The sequence below is a fragment of the Takifugu rubripes genome, chromosome 13 (assembly GCF_901000725.2).
Source record: "Takifugu rubripes chromosome 13, fTakRub1.2, whole genome shotgun sequence".
Lineage (NCBI taxonomy): Eukaryota > Metazoa > Chordata > Actinopteri > Tetraodontiformes > Tetraodontidae > Takifugu > Takifugu rubripes.
In genome coordinates, this window is record NC_042297.1 from 265,291 (window position 1) to 282,860 (window position 17,570).

At 44.2% G+C, this 17,570-nt stretch overlaps 1 long non-coding RNA gene across 1 annotated transcript; it reads right to left on the bottom strand.

The window, feature by feature from the left end:
• Positions 1–11,589: 11,589 nt before the first annotated feature.
• LOC115252082 (uncharacterized) lies at positions 11,590–13,919 on the bottom strand. The gene is made up of 3 exons (XR_003890519.1): positions 13,898–13,919; positions 12,256–12,423; positions 11,590–11,651 (listed from the first exon to the last, which is right to left on the bottom strand). It is a non-coding gene; the product is annotated as an uncharacterized lncRNA (long non-coding RNA).
• Between the last annotated feature and the right edge of the window lie 3,651 nt (positions 13,920–17,570).

Below are 17,570 nucleotides of genomic sequence, written 5' to 3' on the forward strand. Positions count from 1 at the left end.
CCCCCTAAGTGAGTTGGAGGTTCTGAAACCTTCACTGACTTTTGGGTCTACCCAGACTCTATTCGTCTAAGTCCACCCTATCATCAGACTTTGCATCACCTTCCCGGTCAGAGTTTTCAACAGAAATGACCTTCTTGCAATGAGTGAGGTGTACCCAGGTTGATCTTTCAGCTATTTTAGCAGCAGTAGGTGTAGACAAAAGAACTTGGTCAGGTCCTTCCCACTCAGGTGAATACCAGTGTTTCTTTTTTACGCTCCTCACTAGGACCCAGTCGCCTGGCTCCACCGTTCTGTTGGGAGACAGAGGGCGTCTCAGTTTCATGACCTTGCTGTTGTTTTTCTAACATTCTTCTCATGTAATCAGCTAGATTAGACTCATCATTTGTCTCCCAGTAGTTTGTGAACTGAGGAAGCCTGTACGGTCTTCCAAATAAGACCTCATAAGGAGTTAGGCCTGCGGTGCTTGTAATGTTTATATAGAGCTTAGCCAAATCAACACATTGTCCACGGTCTCCCCGTCTCTTCCATGCATTTCTTCAGTCTGTTTTTAATAGTGCCATTAGTTCTTTCATCTAATCCTGCGCTCTGAGGATGATAGGAGCAATGGTGTTTCAAATCAATATGAAACATAACACTGATCTTTTTAACAACTTGATTTACAAAATGAGTACCATTATCACAGTAAATTTTTTCTGGGATACCATATCTGGGTATGATATCTTTGCAGAGTGCTTTAGCAACTGTTAGCGCATCTGGGTTTTTTGTTGGAAATAGTTCTATCCATTTTGAAAATGCATCTATTATGACTAGACAGTATTTTTTCCTTTCACTTTTATTTAATTCTATGAAGTCCATATGTATAGTTTGGAATGGATATTGGGGAGCAGGAAATTTTCCTCTCCTTGGTCTCAGATTTCCTTGTGAATTGTGTCTTGCACATGTCAGACATGTTCTACAATTTTTTTTTTGAATAAGAATTACCGTATTGGCCCGAATATAAGACGACCCCCTCTTTTTCAAGACTCAAGTTTGAAAAACTGAATTTTTTTAAATACAGAAAATAATTACAGTACACCTGAAACAAATGATTATAACAATATAACAATTTTTCTCCCGCTAGGAGCGGCCGACTACAGACGGGGCTCCCGCTGTGAGCCCACTACAGACGGGGCTCCCGCTATGAGCGGCCCACTACAGACGGGGCTCCGCTATGAGCGGCCCACTACAGACGGGGCTCCCCCTGTGAGCGGCCCACTACAGACGGGGCTCCCGCTGTGAGCGGCCCACTACAGACGGGGCTCCCGCTGTGAGCGGCCGACTACAGACGGGGCTCCCGCTGTGAGCGGCCCACCACAGACGGGGCTCCCGCTGTGAGCGGCCCACTACAGACGGGGCTCCCGCTAGGAGCGGCCCACCACAGACGGGGCTCCCGCTGTGAGCGGCCCACTACAGACGGGGCTCCCGCTAGGAGCGGCCCACTACAGACGGGGCTCCCGCTGTGAGCGGCCCACTACAGACGGGGCTCCCGCTGTGAGCAACCGACTACAGACGGGGCTCCCGCTGTGAGCGGCCCACTACAGACGGGGCTCCCGCTGTGAGCGGCCGACTACAGACGGGGCTCCCGCTGTGAGCGGCCCACCACAGACGGGGCTCCCGCTGTGAGCGGCCCACTACAGACGGGGCTCCCGCTAGGAGCGGCCCACCACAGACGGGGCTCCCGCTGTGAGCGGCCCACTACAGACGGGGCTCCCGCTGTGAGCGGCCCACTACAGACGGGGCTCCCGCTGTGAGCGGCCCACTACAGACGGGGCTCCCGCTGTGAGCAACCGACTACAGACGGGGCTCCCGCTGTGAGCGGCCCACTACAGACGGGGCTCCCGCTAGGAGCGGCCCACTACAGACGGGGCTCCCGCTGTGAGCGGCCCACTACAGACGGGGCTCCCGCTGTGAGCAACCGACTACAGACGGGGCTCCCGCTGTGAGCGGCCCACGACAGACGGGGCTCCCGCTGTGAGCCGCCCACTACAGACGGGGCTCCCGCTGTGAGCGGCCCACTACAGACGGGGCTCCCGCTGTGAGCGGCCCACTACAGACGGGCATGCATGTAAGCTATGGTAGCGCTATGTTTTACCATGCCCGCGCCCTATAATCCGGAGCGCCTGATGTATGTGTTAAATACAGAAACAGCACCGTAACTGAGGCTGCACCTTTTAATACGGTGCGCCCTTTGGTCGCAAACATACGGGATATAGAACATAGGGCACGTTTGTGCGTGATATCACTCCGCGTCTGTGCAACGACCACAACCTCCTATCTTTAGTATTGCTGCGCCAACTGGTGGTCTTTTGGGTTGAGGATAACGGTGATCTATATGTAGCTATATGTAGCTATAGCGTCATTGGCCTCCACTCCAGCCACTCCTGGTAGTTCCTCAAAAACACTGAGTTTCTAGTGGATGCACAATCTGTGGAAGCCAACATAGAAACTACTGAAGAGCCAAAGTTCTTGCAACAAAAATATAGTCCCCAATTAGCTTGTTTTGTTATCACACGACCCCGTCCCCATTATCTTAAGAGAATATAAGAGAATGAGTGGAGACAGAAGAGAGAATGAGACGTTTTTGGTGCGTGTCGCTCTTGATTTAGTGTTTATTTTTGCAGTAAACTTAAAGGAGGCCTTTTCACTTCATGTTTGATTAAATTTAAGCTGATATTCCATTCTTGACATCTTTAAATTTACAGTATTCATGGGGGTTTTATTTGGTCAATTTGCTTCTTTTTATTTCCTATTTCCCACATTTATTCATAGTTTTTATTAGATTGCCATAAATCCTATAACATTTACCAGACTGACTAAAGTCAAATGACCTGCGGTTCCCACCGATAGCCGTCATTCTGATGGGTTTTTGCTGGCTGCAGCTGAAATATTCCAATGCTCCATGTCACAGAGACAGTAAATACTAAACCCTAAAGATTCTGAAGGCATGATGTAAAATAGTAACGTATAATACAGACATTTGAAGAGACAATTAAGAGAATGTTTCCATGCTTCTAAGAGTGGCCGAGGAGCCATTTAGAACTTTATAAAGAAGCATTGTGTGATACCAGGAACTAATTTAACTTCAAGGCGAAGCTGCTTCTGCTTTGTCGACCATCGACTGATCTCCTGAAAGTCCACCAGCGCTTTTTAAAAACGGAATTTTTCATCTATGGAGGGAGTAGACAGCAGATGTTTCCACAGATGCTCTTCACCAGTGGTCAGTGAGTGATGCAGCAGATGAGCGGGAGTTGACTGGCTTCTACCAGCTACTGTCTCAATGTCTCCAGCCCATAGTCTGGATTCTCTACGAGAGCAGACAGCAGCTTCACTCCTGAATACTGCAGCTGGTTCCCACTCAGGTCCAGTTCTCTGAGATGGGAGGGATTGGACCTCAGCGCCGAGGCCAGAGAGCCACAGCTGATCTCTGATAACCTGCAGAGCTCTAATCTGAAAAATGCAGGATGAGGTTATACGGTGCAGGTCTGCATGTTATCTGCGTCAGTACTAAACCTACGTTAGTTCTTAGTTGGGTCAGACCTGAATTCACGATATTCCAAGGAATGTTTTTAATGTGGTGCATCACAGCAGTGTTGAGAACAGCCTCACTTCACCATCTTAGCAGCTGGTATATAGGTAGAAAAATGAAGACTGACCTGAGCCTCTCCAGTTTACAGTTTGGACTCTCCAGTCCAGAACAGAGCCGCTTCACTCCTGAATCCTGCAGCTTGTTGGAGCTCAGGTCCAGAACCCTCAGATGGGAGAGGTTGGACTTCAGAGCTGAGGCCACAGAATCACAGCTGGTCTCTGATAAGCTGCAGCGGCTTAATCTAAATAAAGAAGGGAAACTTTTATAAGGTTATAAGTGAAACCAGTATTCATCTGAAAGGTTAATCAAAGGCATGATCTGTAAATATTTAATTTAGTTACAGGTTAAAAAATGATAGTAATATGTAATTACCACAATACCACCCTCTCAGGTTTGCACTGTTCCAAAGGAGAATATATATTGTTCTGGCCCTCACTCTTCCCAGGTTCTCCCCACCTCTTTCCCTCCCATCTCATCATGGAGATCCATCTCACCTGTGGCTCATCTTTAAAGGCACAACCTGTCTTAGATGACTTCCTGTCTCCCTCACCATCTCCCTCCTCGTTGGCTGGTGTCTACCAGGCACCCTCACCTAGTTTTGTCTAATTTTGGTTACCATCTGTCGGCTTTTTCATTGTCCTTAAATCAATTTATCATGAATAAGTGGTCCCCGTGTGGCCCCCCCTCCTGAAGGAACTGGGCACAACACACACACTCAGAAAGTGTGAGGACCCTCGGATGGAATAATGGACATTTTTGAGAATGGTGTTTACCTCAGAGTTTCCAGTCGGCAGTTTGGAAAGTGGAGAAAACCACAGAGCAGCTTCACTCCTGAATCCTGCAGCTGGTTCCGACTCAGGTCCAGAACCCTCAGATGGGAGGGATTGGACCTCAGCGCCGAGGCCAGAGAGCCACAGCTGATCTCTGATAATCTGCAGTATTCTAATCTGAAAAATGCAGGATAAGGTTATACGGTGCAGGTCTGCATGTTATCTGCGTCAGTACTAAACCTACGTTAGTTCTTAGTTGGGTCAGACCTGAATTCACGATATTACAAGGAATTTTTTTAATGTGGTGCATCACAGCAGTGTTGAGAACAGCCTCACTTCACCATCTTAGCAGCTGGTATATAGGTAGAAAAATGAAGACTGACCCGAGCCACTCCAGTTTACAGTTTGGACTCTCCAGTCCAGAACAGAGCCACTTCACTCCTGAATCCTGCAACGTGTTGGAGCTCAGGTCCAGAACCCTCAGATGGGAGAGGTTGGACTTCAGAGCTGAGGTCACAGAATCACAGCTGGTCTCTGATAACCTGCAGTCCCATAGGCTAAAATAACAATTATTTTGAGAGAAGACAAATAAAAATCAACATGTACCAGAGCAAAACACAGCTTACAAGCAACAAACCTCTGGTCCTGCACCGGCTTATCTGCCGTATGTTCCTATTTTGGGTTCTTTCAGGGCGGTTGGACCAGATCTACAGCGTATGTAAAGTGTGTGTAGGTCAAAATACCTTCCAAGTTTGTGAAACCACATTTCTCAATAGCACTCAACTCTTGTCAGGAGGTGGGACAAAGCGACCCACTCCTGATAGCTTGTGGGCGATGCTGCAGCGACCCCGCAATCCCTACACTCTCTGGTGAAACCAAATCAAAGGTTTTAGACACTGCTGGATGCTGGAAGGGTGGCTATAGTCTGGACGCAGAGTTCCCCTGACTGCACATTTCTCCAACAATGATTGGCAGCTGGTGTCACTTGTTCTCCAGATGAGAGAAGGAAAGAGAGCCCCCCCACAGTGTGTTTGATTGCCCCACTGCAAGCTCAATGCTGCCAGAAAACATTGCAGGAGCATCAATTCCCCTCAGGGCATCAACAAGGACCTCAGGAAAAGGTGCAGCTGCCACCTACTAGAGACAAGCACACTGAGCTGAGATTCAAAGCCCTCTCCTCCCAAGAGAAGAGCTTGTTTGTTGGAGGCTCTTCTGGCCGATACCTGGTGCCACAGCTCCAGCTCAGCCCGTCTCTGGAGCTGAGGTGGAGCTTAGCAAGTTTCATGGTTCTCCACCACTTCCTCTGGCTGAGGACCTTCTCAGCTGGTGGTTTCTGCTCCACCTTCCAAGTTGAGCAGGTGATACTTCTGCATTCCTGCCACCAGTGTCTCTGCAGAAAGAGTCTTCTCTACTGTTTTATATTAGATTATAGAAAATTAGGATTTTTGGTTGATGTCTTAGATGTTGTTGACTAAGAGCAGGTTTTTCTTTAATAACATAGAAAGATTCGATGAGAAGAGCAAATGTATTATTTTATGAGCTACTTCCACTACTATTATATACACATACTTCCATATTGTCTTAGATTGCAAGCTGCATTTATTGCATCGTTCATAGAAAGTCATATTTGTGAGGAGAAAAACTCCAATAAGGTCATTTTCTTTAATGACCATTACAACAGAAGGAGGCGATGAACAAACAGATTTATCTAAAAATGTGTGAAAACGTATGGATGGAAACCTTTTTAAAATGGTTGCATTGTGTAGAATCGGTGCAGAATCAACTTGTGGACTTCTGATTTGGACTCCAATGGAAGTGAGGTGCAACAATTGTGGATGCTGAAAGCTTCAGATCTTCATGAAGGTTTCTGTGGTTGGACTGACCTGCTGCCCCTTTAAGAGGGAGGCAGGTTTGGGCTTCTGGCTGGAATGAAGCCACCTCAGATGAGAATGATTGCAGGCTTTCGGTACCAAGGTTTAACAGGGGGCTCACTTCACACTTGGGCTTTTCTCTTTTTTGGGATGGCTTTTCTCAGGAGAGAAGGGGCATGGCACACTGCAGCAGCTTTCTTTTTGGGGTTTCTAGTTTTCCTTCTGATCTTTAAAAGACAGGAAGAACCATTTTTGATTGGTCTGAATGTTTGGGCGGTTTTGTGGCCAGCCTAAAATAAAACAAGACAAATCTACAACTGATACTTCCTTTCTAGTCATTGATGATCATCCTCACATGGGACAGATTTCCACAACCAATTTAATACTGCAAATCTGTCCTGTGTGGTCTTTTTCTGAGAACTGTAACACTACGTTTATAACAAAGATCAAACATGTAAACATTTATTGTCTAACTAGTTACACCTGGGAAAGTACTGGATCATCTCTGACTGACCTGAGAGTCTCCAGCTGACAGAGAGGATCCTGGAGAGCACCACAGAGCAGCTTCACTCCTGGATCCTTCAGCTGGTTCCAACTCAGGTCCAGAACCCTCAGATGGGAGGGATTGGACCTCAGCGCCGAGGCCAGAGAGTCACAGCTGATCTCTGATAAACTGCAGCCACTCAGCCTGGAAAAGGAATAAATGGGGCAAATAAAAACACATTTCTAAATCTGAAAATGAAGAGAAAAGCAGAAAATGTAAAGAAACTTAGAAAAGAGCAACAGAGGCCTCCTGACCTGAGCGTCTCCAGTCTGCAGTTTGGATGCATCATTGCAGAAGACAGTAACTTTACTCCGGCATCTGTCAGGCTTTGGTTCCATCTTAACCTCAGCTCCCGTAGATGAGAAGGGTTTGACGTCATTGCTGAGGCCACAACTTCCCAATGACTCGTTGAAAGAACATCATCATACAGTCTGTTGTGTATGAAAGAAAAATAGTGAGTCAAACTTTGGGTTTTCTCATCAACTTATCTGAGAATCTACCTCAACACAAATGTAGCTCATTTCCTGGAAAAGCTAAATTCAACACCGTAGAGCAACAGTTTGAACGACCATCAGATCTGAAATGCAACTGAATTATTCTCAACATTTGTCTTATTTTAGAACAGCTCATAATTACTCAATATTTAAAATGATTGTAGCAAATGGTTTAAAGAAACGTGCATCTTTTTATCTGTCTATCGGCTCTTTGGATATTTTGCATTTCATCTAATTTGTACGATCGTGCGTCAAGTCTTAATTCAGCGATCCGATCGATGACATCAGAGTCTCTGGTTGCATCGATTGCCCTCAGCTTCTGTTATATCTGCCTGTTTCCCTTCAAATCATATTCACTGCACCTTTTGTTGCTAGTGATGAAGTTGCCACCTAACGGGTGTGGAAAGGGTCAAACAACTTTGTGGGTCACATAAAGGCTCCAAACGGAACCGCCACAAAGACCTAAAACACCCATTTAAACCAACGAGGCCGGCTGTTTTTACGTTGAACAAATGAAGCAAAATAGTCACGTGTCATTAGTTAAAATGTGTTTTTCTGTCGTTAGAATACGATGTATACAAACAAACAAAAGTGATTTAATGACATGACAGTAATTTCATGATAGTCAGTTAACTTGTGGCTCCTATTATTCCTGCCTTATGTTGGTTTGTCTGGATTGACCTTTGAACTTATATCCAGCCAGTGTTGAACATTTCTGGATGAATTGTTGTTTTTTTAATTTATGGACGCTGCAATGGAAATAAAGAATTGAAGGAATGACCACTGGAGGGGGTATTGCTAGATGACATGATCCACTCGCTTGATTTAAACGCCGATGTCCGGCCCCAGAAATCTTTACTTACACGACCTTCCTGCAGTTCCTCACAGCTGGAATCAGGCGACGTCGTCCCTCCTTTGAGGTTTTGTACTGCTGCAGGTCCAGCTCATCCAGAACCTCCTCTGACATCTGCAGCAGGTAGGCCACAGCTGAACAGTGGATCTCTGACAGTCTCCTCTCTGATTTCTTCTCTGACTTCAGGAACTCTTGGATCTCCTGATGGACTGACTGATCCTTCATCTCCATCAGACAGTGGAAGATGTTGATGCTTCTGTCTGGGGAGATTCCATCACTGTTCACCTCCTTCAGGTTGTTGAGGACCTTCTGGATGGTTTTTGGGCGGCTTTTCCTCTGATCCAACAGTCCACCCAAGATCCTCTGATTGGACTCCAGAGAGAGACCATGAAGGAAGCGAACAAACAAGTCCAGGTGGCCATTTTCACTTTTGAGAGATGTCATTAGTGCTCTCATGAGGAAGTCATCAAGAGATGTGACTGGACCGTAATTATACAACCCAGCAAAACAGGAAAAAGGGTTTGGTTTCAAATATTTTAGGAAAGACTTCATAATCCCTTTATTCTTGATGGTGTAACGGTGGAACATGTAGACGGCAGCCAGAAACTCCTGAACGCTCAGATGAACAAAGCAGTAGACTGATTTCTGGAAGATCACACTCTCTCTTTTGAAGATCTCTGTACAAACTCCTGAGTACACCGACACCTCGGAGACGTCCAGTCCACATCGCTTCAGGTCTTCTGAGTAGAACATGATGTTTCCTTTCTCCAGATGTTCAAACGCCAGCCGACCCAACTTCAGAAGGAGTTCTTTGTCAGCCTCAGTCAGTTCCTCTGGTCTCTGCTTTCCTCCATACTTCTGCTTCTTCCTCTTTATCTGAACCCTCAGGAAGTGTGAGTAGAGGTCAGTCAGGGTTTTGGGCAGCTCTCCTCTCTGGTCTGTGGTCATCATGTCCTCCAGAACTATAGCAGTGATCCAGCAGAAAACTGGGATCAGACACATGATGTGGAGGCTCCTGGAGGCCTTGATGTGTGAGATGATTCTCTTGGACAGATCTTCATCACTGAACCTCCTCCTGAAGTACTCCTCCTTCTGGGAGTCAGTGAAGCCTCGTACTTCTGTGATCCTGTCAACACACGAGGGAGGAATCTGATGGGCTGCTGCAGGTCTGGAGGTGATCCAGATGAGAGCTGAGGGAAGCAGGTTCCCCTGGATGAGGTTCACCAGGAGCACCTCAACGGACGATACTTGTGTGACATCAGAGATGACCTGATGCTTGTTGAAACCCAGTGAAAATCTGCTTTCATCCAGGCCATCAAAGATGAACAGAAGTTTCCAGACAGTCAGATCTTCTGCTCTGATCTTCTGTAATGTTGGATGGAAAACATGAAGCAGTGAGAGAAGACTGTGCTGCTCATCTCTGATCAAGTTCAGCTCCCTGCATGAGAGCGGAAGCACCAGACTGATGTCTTGGTTCTCCAAACCTTCTGCCCAGTCCAGACTGAACTTCTGCACTGAGAAGGTTTTTCCAACGCCGGCGACACCGTTGGTCAGAACCACTCTGATGTGTCTCTGTTGCTCAGATAAGACTTTGAAGATGTCCTGGCACTTGATTGGAGTGTCCTGGATGTTCTTCTTGGAGGTTCTCTCAAGCTGTCTCACCTCATGTTGTGTGTCCACCTCCTCACTTTGTCCCTCAGTGATGTAGAGCTCAGTGTAGATCTTGTTCAGCAGGGTTCCACTTCCTGCTTCATTAGTTCCTTCAGTCACATGTTCACATCTTCTCTTCAGACTGATCTTATGACCTTCTATCACCTCCTGCAGTTCACCACCCTCTGAAACAAACAATCTTTTAAATCCTTTTCCAATTGTCATCTACAGCAGTAACACAGATGTCCTCAACTGGAAAATATTCTGTCATGTTTGAATGATAGAAGCAACAGTTGGGTAATGACCCATCTCACTGTCAGTTTGAAATGTTATGTCTTCTTATCTACACCTATTCTTTTATTTCATTGGGTTTCAATGTAATTTAGTCTATAACAACCATTTCCATGTCTTCCAAGAGTTTGCTTGGACTAAACAGCTGGTAAAAGCTGGATGATATTTAGAAAAACACATCAAACCTTCTCCAAACACATCATACTCAGCAGACCCATTGTCCTGTAAAGGTCACCTGCCTTCAGCTCTTTAACACTTTCCAGAACTAAATGACTAAATGTTGCTAAATACTGTCTAAGCATTTAGGAAGGTCTGAAGAGGGTCCAGGGGTTCCAGTGGAACCAAACAAGTGCTCTCTGGAGCTTCTCTTGCACATTGTAAATACACAAGTTGTTCCTTTATTCCGACCCAAAAGTATCTTATAAATACAAATGTACGAGCTTACGTGAGACGCTGTTGTTCAGGTCGGCGGTCTGCAGTTCAGTTCTCCGTTTGTTTTCACCCTCGGGACAGGAGGAATCTCCAATGGAAGCAGACCGTTTCTGATAGCTGTCAAAAATGGGAATAGTGGTTATACATGTCTACTGGGCGTTAGCAACGCCTCAGAAAGGCTGCGTTCACTTCTACTTTCAGTTTGCTCTGACAGTTGAAGATTGAATGAACACTGAGCAAAAAATATAAAGTTATTTACGTTCTAACAAGCTCGTTTAGTTGGAGAAAAGTGTATTTGATCTAAGTGTTTAGTGGCTTTTCCTCATTGTGAATTTATGTTAAAAATAAAAGTGCCAAATCAGGAATATAAACTCATAGAATAGAACAAAAGTTCTCCATTTATGCTCCAAATACAGTCGTCTGGTCTCTGAAACTGATCATTAAATAGCACAGAGTATTCAAAAGCTTATTTCAACCATTTAGAAACGACTGATATTGTTGTCTATGGGTTTATTAGAACCAGGAGCCTTATAAATAGACTTTTTAATGAATTTTCATGACATGTGGTGGAACAGTGTGGCAGAACAAGCTGCACAGACCTGCCATGTCTTACCCATCCGTATCTAAATGGAGAGCTGGAGCACTGTGCAATGATGATATTGTTGGGAAACTTTAAAATATATGCCTAGGAATTTTTGTGAGATGATGTTAACCCATGTAGGAGAAATGATCAGTTAAAAACACAAGCAATTTTCAGTTTTAAAAGATTTACCACACTAAAATTAACATGGGAGTTAATGGGAGCGAATGCCTGACATGTTGGTGCATCGTTTCATTAATTTCATTTTTCACGATAGTGGAGGCTAATACCTACAAAATGATGTTTTGTATGGTTGTGAAATGTTCTAAGGCAGAGTTATGTGGTTCAGAAAACCTTACTTTAAAGGTGAGCCTTGAGGTCCAATACCAAAGTTTAAAGGGTGCCACACAAACACATCATCACACTTTAGTTTTCTTACATTTGGTCTGAACTTCTGAAGTCTATTAATCCACGTTTGGACCGGTCACTCTTCAGGGACACACAGCTGGGCACTGTGGACTCTGCTCTGTCCTCGTCCATCCTGAGGAAACATCAGAAATAGTGATGAGACTGTGATGAAGGTAAATAATCTGTAAAGGTTGTAGCTAAATAATCCCAATTCACTGCATTTTTATCAAACAGGAACATTTCTAATCCATTCTGGATAACAACTGAATCAATAAATCAGTGATGTCTCTGTATCATTTTCATGTTTTCAGAGTTTTAAGCTGCTTTTTTTAACTGTTCCCTGCAGTGAGAAAAGAACTGGCCCCTTTTCCAGCCCCTCATCCTGCAGCACTGAATGTGCTCTAAAGTTCTTTCCAGAGCAAACGTCTCTGCACTTGCAGCAACATGTTGTAGTCATGGATCCGTGAGGAGAACCGGATACAGGAAACGCCCCCACTTTGATCCCAAAACCCAACTGGTGGCCAACGGTGGTCCGGCAACGACGGGGACGCTGGTCCATCGGGCCGACAACACTGGTTTTCCACAGGCCAACATGGTGAAAGGACTGTGCACCGTTTCATTTTAAAGAGCTGATGAATTTCATTTTTCACGATAGTGGAGGCTAATACCTACAAAATGATGTTTTGTATGGTTGTGAAATGTTCGAAGGCAGAGTTATGTGGTTCAGAAAACCTTACTTTAAAGGTGAGCCTTGAGGTCCAATACCGAAGTTTAAAGGTTTGTCTTTGGACCAGTCGCTCTTCATGGACACACAGCTGGACACTGTGGACTCTGCTCTCTCTTCCTCTTCCATCACACATTCGCTCATTTTTAAACGTGAGTCTAAACGGTTAAGCAGGAACAGTCTGCTGACACAGAAAAGAAGATTAAAGAACATGATTCTCAGCATGAAGACAAGCAGAGGTCTGTCCAATGACGTATTGTCGGCTCATTCACATCCAAATCTATTATATGATGTCACCCTGTACATCATACAGGCCACATATATATTGGGAAAAAGTTTTGGGACATCTTAAAAGTTTACACCATGTTAAACATAAAATAGTTGTGGAAAAAATGTTTCTCCTGGGTGTTTCAGAAGGTGCGGTGGCATCAGACGGACGCACACAAATACAAATTAAATCATTCTTTATCTGGTTATGGTTTACGAGAAAACCTAAATTCTTTCAAGATGTCAGTTCTCAACATTAAATTCAACAAATAAGATGAGAATGCATTCAAAACTAAACAGAAATACGTCATCACATCATCAAAGTGGGTCAAATGCAGCATCATCTTCTGTCATCTCAGACAGGATTCCAAGAAGAGGATCTTCATTTTCAACAACACCTTGACATCTCATCATGGCTCGTCTGTCAGATTACAAGCAGCTTTTTTGATCAGGTGCATCATGTTTCTCACCAACACATGATGGTGCTGGAAAAAACATCTGTAGCCTGACCTAGAGGTCAAAACTCTGCATGGCGTGCACAGCTACTAGTTGCAGCTGCTGGTTGTGGCGGAGGAGATCCCAAACATATCTAGCAAGCTTGTTTTGGAGCAGAGCTTGTCCACCACCTCTGACCCCACTCATCACAGAAGTCCCACCATATCCATGGCCAGGTGTGTTGGCAGCATTGGAGCCAGCCTCAGGAAAAAGGTGTGTCAATATCTCAGAAGTGAGGATCAAGTTGCCACAACCCAACAGAAGTCAAGCAACCCAACATGCTGAATAGAATAGATGACACACAGCAAAGGGCAAAAAAGACCCAATTCTGCTCAGACTAATCTGATCTGACCACATGTACAGGACCAAAAATATGAAAACACCATGGGTTTAGGTTTCCTTTCGTTTTCTTGACTGCTTCATTCAAAACAGAACACATTTCATAAATCCATAATAACAAATTCATATTCCACAAAGACCCAGTTGTTAAAACAATAAAATGGAATGCCTTGATCTCTCCCTCTTTACTCTCCTTTTTTAAATAAAGGATTGATTGTCCCCCTGGTGGAGGGACAAAGAGAGGAGGCTAAAACTGTCGCGTTTGTGTCCCTCTTTCCGTGGATTTTTCCACTAATTGCAAATAATATTGTGACTTATTGTGAGTATTAAAATGTGCTTCCTCAACCTCTAAAATGTTGGCTCAGGGTTAGCGGAAAACGCAGTTAGAGGAAACACGCTACAAAGTTTGATCATGCGTCACAACATTCCCGTCGACCAGCCGCAATGTGCGTCCGAAACACGCGCACGCTCATTGCGCACACGCAGCTTATTAAGCCGCATCTCGCAGCGGAACATTGATTCGAGACGACAGCAGTGAAAGAACCAAATGCTACCTGAATATTAGAGGTTTTCCATCAGGGCTCGGTCACTCAGGATGGAGCCCGAAGTTGAGAACTTTCACTTTCGCTTCTTCCTCCTCTACACGTCACGTGTTTGTGGTTTGATCGCGTCATATCCAGCACAGGCGCCTCTCTTCAGAACAATTTGGTCCACGTTTGAACTGAAATACTGGGAAACAACTGGAGTTCGTCTGACAGATGTTCGTTTTTGGGTGCGGAATCAAACTGTGTCAACTTTTTGATCTATAGGATCCCCTCTGGTTCAAAGTGTCCCTATAGGATATTGACAGTACTGACCTTTTGGGGGCTGCACACACCTCTTAATGGTGACGGCACCAACGGAGCTGATCCAGTTGTCATCAGCTGGCCAGTCTGACTCCAGCTCATTAGGGGAAATTTGCTGATCTGGAGGAGAAGCTTTCAAAACTTGACGGGCTGGGGGGGGGAATGACTGTAATTTTGGAATCAGCGTGCCAATTTGATTTTTAATCAGAATAATTTAGAATAATTTCAACAGGATATTTTCAAATTGTTCCCCAGTGGAGCTGCCAACTGAATATGGTGACCTGCTCCTACACACAGAAATCCGATGGCTCAGCAGGGGACGGATTTTGCTTCCTTTTTTGTCCCTTTTGAGTGAAATAAAAGAGTTCATGCAGTCCAGAGGGGAAGACGCCGCGCTGCTGGAGGACACTGGCTGGAGGACACTGGACCTTGCATTTTTAACGGACATTACTGGGAAACGGAACAGTTTGAACTGGGAGCTGCAAGGCAAAGGTGAGACTGTTGCTGAGAGGATCAGTGCTGTAAATGCATCTAAAGCCAAGATGAACATTTTCTCTGTGCATTTCCAGACAAAAGGTGCTGCACTTCCCCTCTGTGCAGATGGTGCTGAGAGACAACGCTTCTGCATGTGAGGCTTTGGACTAAAGCGCAGAAAAGTGCTCTCAGCTCATAAAAAGACTTGGGCAAGAGTTTGAGAACAGGTTTTGGGACCTGGATCAGCTTGAGCCATGTGTGTCCTTCATTTCTAACCCTTCCATGAACGTGGACATATCATGCATTGCTCAGCAGTTCAGTGCAACCTTCAGCCTGGATGCTGCACAGATGCTAATTGAAATTGGAACATTGTGAAATGAGCTGCAGCTCAAAGCCTCTCAGGCTGCACCAAACTTTTGGTGCCTTGTTGACACAGAAAAGTACAGTGGTGTATGTACAGCAGCTATGGAGGTTGCAAGCCTTTTTGGTTCGACCTCTCTTTGTGAATCAGCCTTTTCTGACATGAACTTCATCAAGAACCAACACAGAAGACGCCTCCCTGATGCACATCTGCCAGACTCACTCAGAGCTGCACTGTCAAGTTCCCCACCAGAGGACAACACACTGGTAACCGCAGCAACGCCAGGCTCCCCCCCAACGGACAAAGAAACGGACCCCAGATTTGGTGTCTCCTTCAGAATTTGTTAAATGTGTTTGTAAAATGGAACAATTGTTTAGGTTAAAATGTTCATGTGAAAAAATCTGAAGTTCAAAACGTAATCAGATTTATTTTAAAATCTGAAAGTTTATTTTTGTATTTTACGTGATTTATTATTTGTACAAACGTGGTGCAAAGTAATTCATGATTTGTTAAAAATGTCAGTGGCTGGTAAAAATGGGACATTGTGATTTCCTAGGACTGTTGGAGAAGTGATCATTTTAAAATGGTTTAACATTTATTTCAATTTGAAAAACACTTGCACTAAGACAAAATCTAGAAATAAAGTGTTGCATATTGATATTGATCTGTTCCCGATCTTGTTAAATCATTGTTGATATTGATTGTGAGAAATCATTAACATGATCAGTGTCTTTGCAGAGATGAATATCATTAACTATTAATAATGACATTGAGTTGAAGGTAAATTGAGCAAATTGGCTATTTCAGAAGTGTGTATCAGACTGGTGGCCCTTCACATGATTCAGTACCCAGGAAGTAGCTCTCCGTCTCAGAAAGGTTGGTGACCCCTGTGCTACAGAGTCAAGTTTGGAGGAGAAATATGCTATTGGCTTCATTTGAGCTCCACTGTTGAGCTCAGACTGAGGTCATCAAATGTTCCAGGTTTTTCACTGAGGAATTTATAATTGCACAAATGAATAATGGGAGAAGATGTAAAAAATGGTTATAGACACAGTTCTGAAATAAATGTTTACCTGCTGTTCTTTTCTGCTTGGTGATCTGTTAACCAACTGGGTTACTCTGTAGTAGCAAGACTGCACGATACTGAGTGGATAATACGTCAAGAAAATATGGCAACAAAGTGACATTCAGTATTATTGAATGGATTTGAAGTCCTGTGATTGCAACTCTAAGTTGAATTTAAACAATTTATTTAGTTATAGATGTATAACAATAACGGTGTAAATGTGTTGAGTTTAGGAACAATTTGCTGAAATATAAGTAGATATAATTTATTTTATTGAGTGGATCTCAATTATTTCTGTCCAGATATTTAATACTTTTCTTTCAATTTTGCTGAGATAACTGATGAATATAAATCAGTTTCAGCTAAATAATCAGTTAATCATCTTTCCCCAAATATTTAGTAAATCTTAATTACTTTTATTCAGATAATTAGTAAACATAAATCTATTTTCCTTTTGAAAGTGATTTGTATTTGCTTAATATTTCCTGGGTATATAACTCATCTTTTTGGCTACTATTAATAAATCCAACACATTTTAACTATTGCATTCATTAACCTGCACTTGTTTTTTTTAGTTTAAATGTAGATAATTTATTCAATACTTTTTACTAAAAGTTGCAGTTATTAAAATCTACTCAATTATATTACATGTCACTTTGTTGCCATCATTTTTTTAAGTAATCATTGATCACAATTTTTAGAGTGTGAAAAAGAAAATAGTAAATCAGAGGAGGTGTGGCCCCTGGTATAATTCACACATCAGGACCCTCAAGCAGAAAGTGCCAAGACTAGAAAGGAAGTGGCATTCTTGTAAAATAGACAGCTGTCATGTAGCCTGGAAAGACTGTCTGGTAGTTCACAAGAAGGCCCTCGTAAGGCTAGAGGGAACAGAACCCTCAGCCGAGGGAACAGAACCCTCCGCTGAGGGAACAGAACCCTCCGCTGAGGGAACAGAACCCTCCGCTGAGGGAACAGAACCCTCCGCTGAGGGAACGGGATCCTCCAACTTTATCTTAAGTTGGCATTTTTGTCTTTGATCTCCTTTATGTCATTGATGTCTCCTTTATGTCATTGATGTCTCCTTTATGTCATTGATGTCAAAATTGTTCTTTCATGTCAGATCAATGAAATCAAAGGATCAAACCGAATTGGCAGATCAAACACATCAGCTCCACCTCATCATCACACGCCTGAGGAGCTCAACACTCTTGTACCACACTGGTGACCAGCAGACGCATCAATGGCACAGAGAGGAACCCAGCAGCTGAACCAAGAATCATCCATGGAGACTTGGAGGGAAGAGGTCCAGCATCTCAGAGAAGCCCTGGCTGAGAAGGAGGAGCAGCTCAGCAGGGCAGTGAAGAGGCGACAAATGAGAACTGTGGCCCATGTGGAGGCCCTGACCCTGCTGAACAGCACACAAGCTGCTCTGAAGGAGAGCGAGCTGAAATGTGCTTCTCTGGAGGAAACCCTCCACAGCC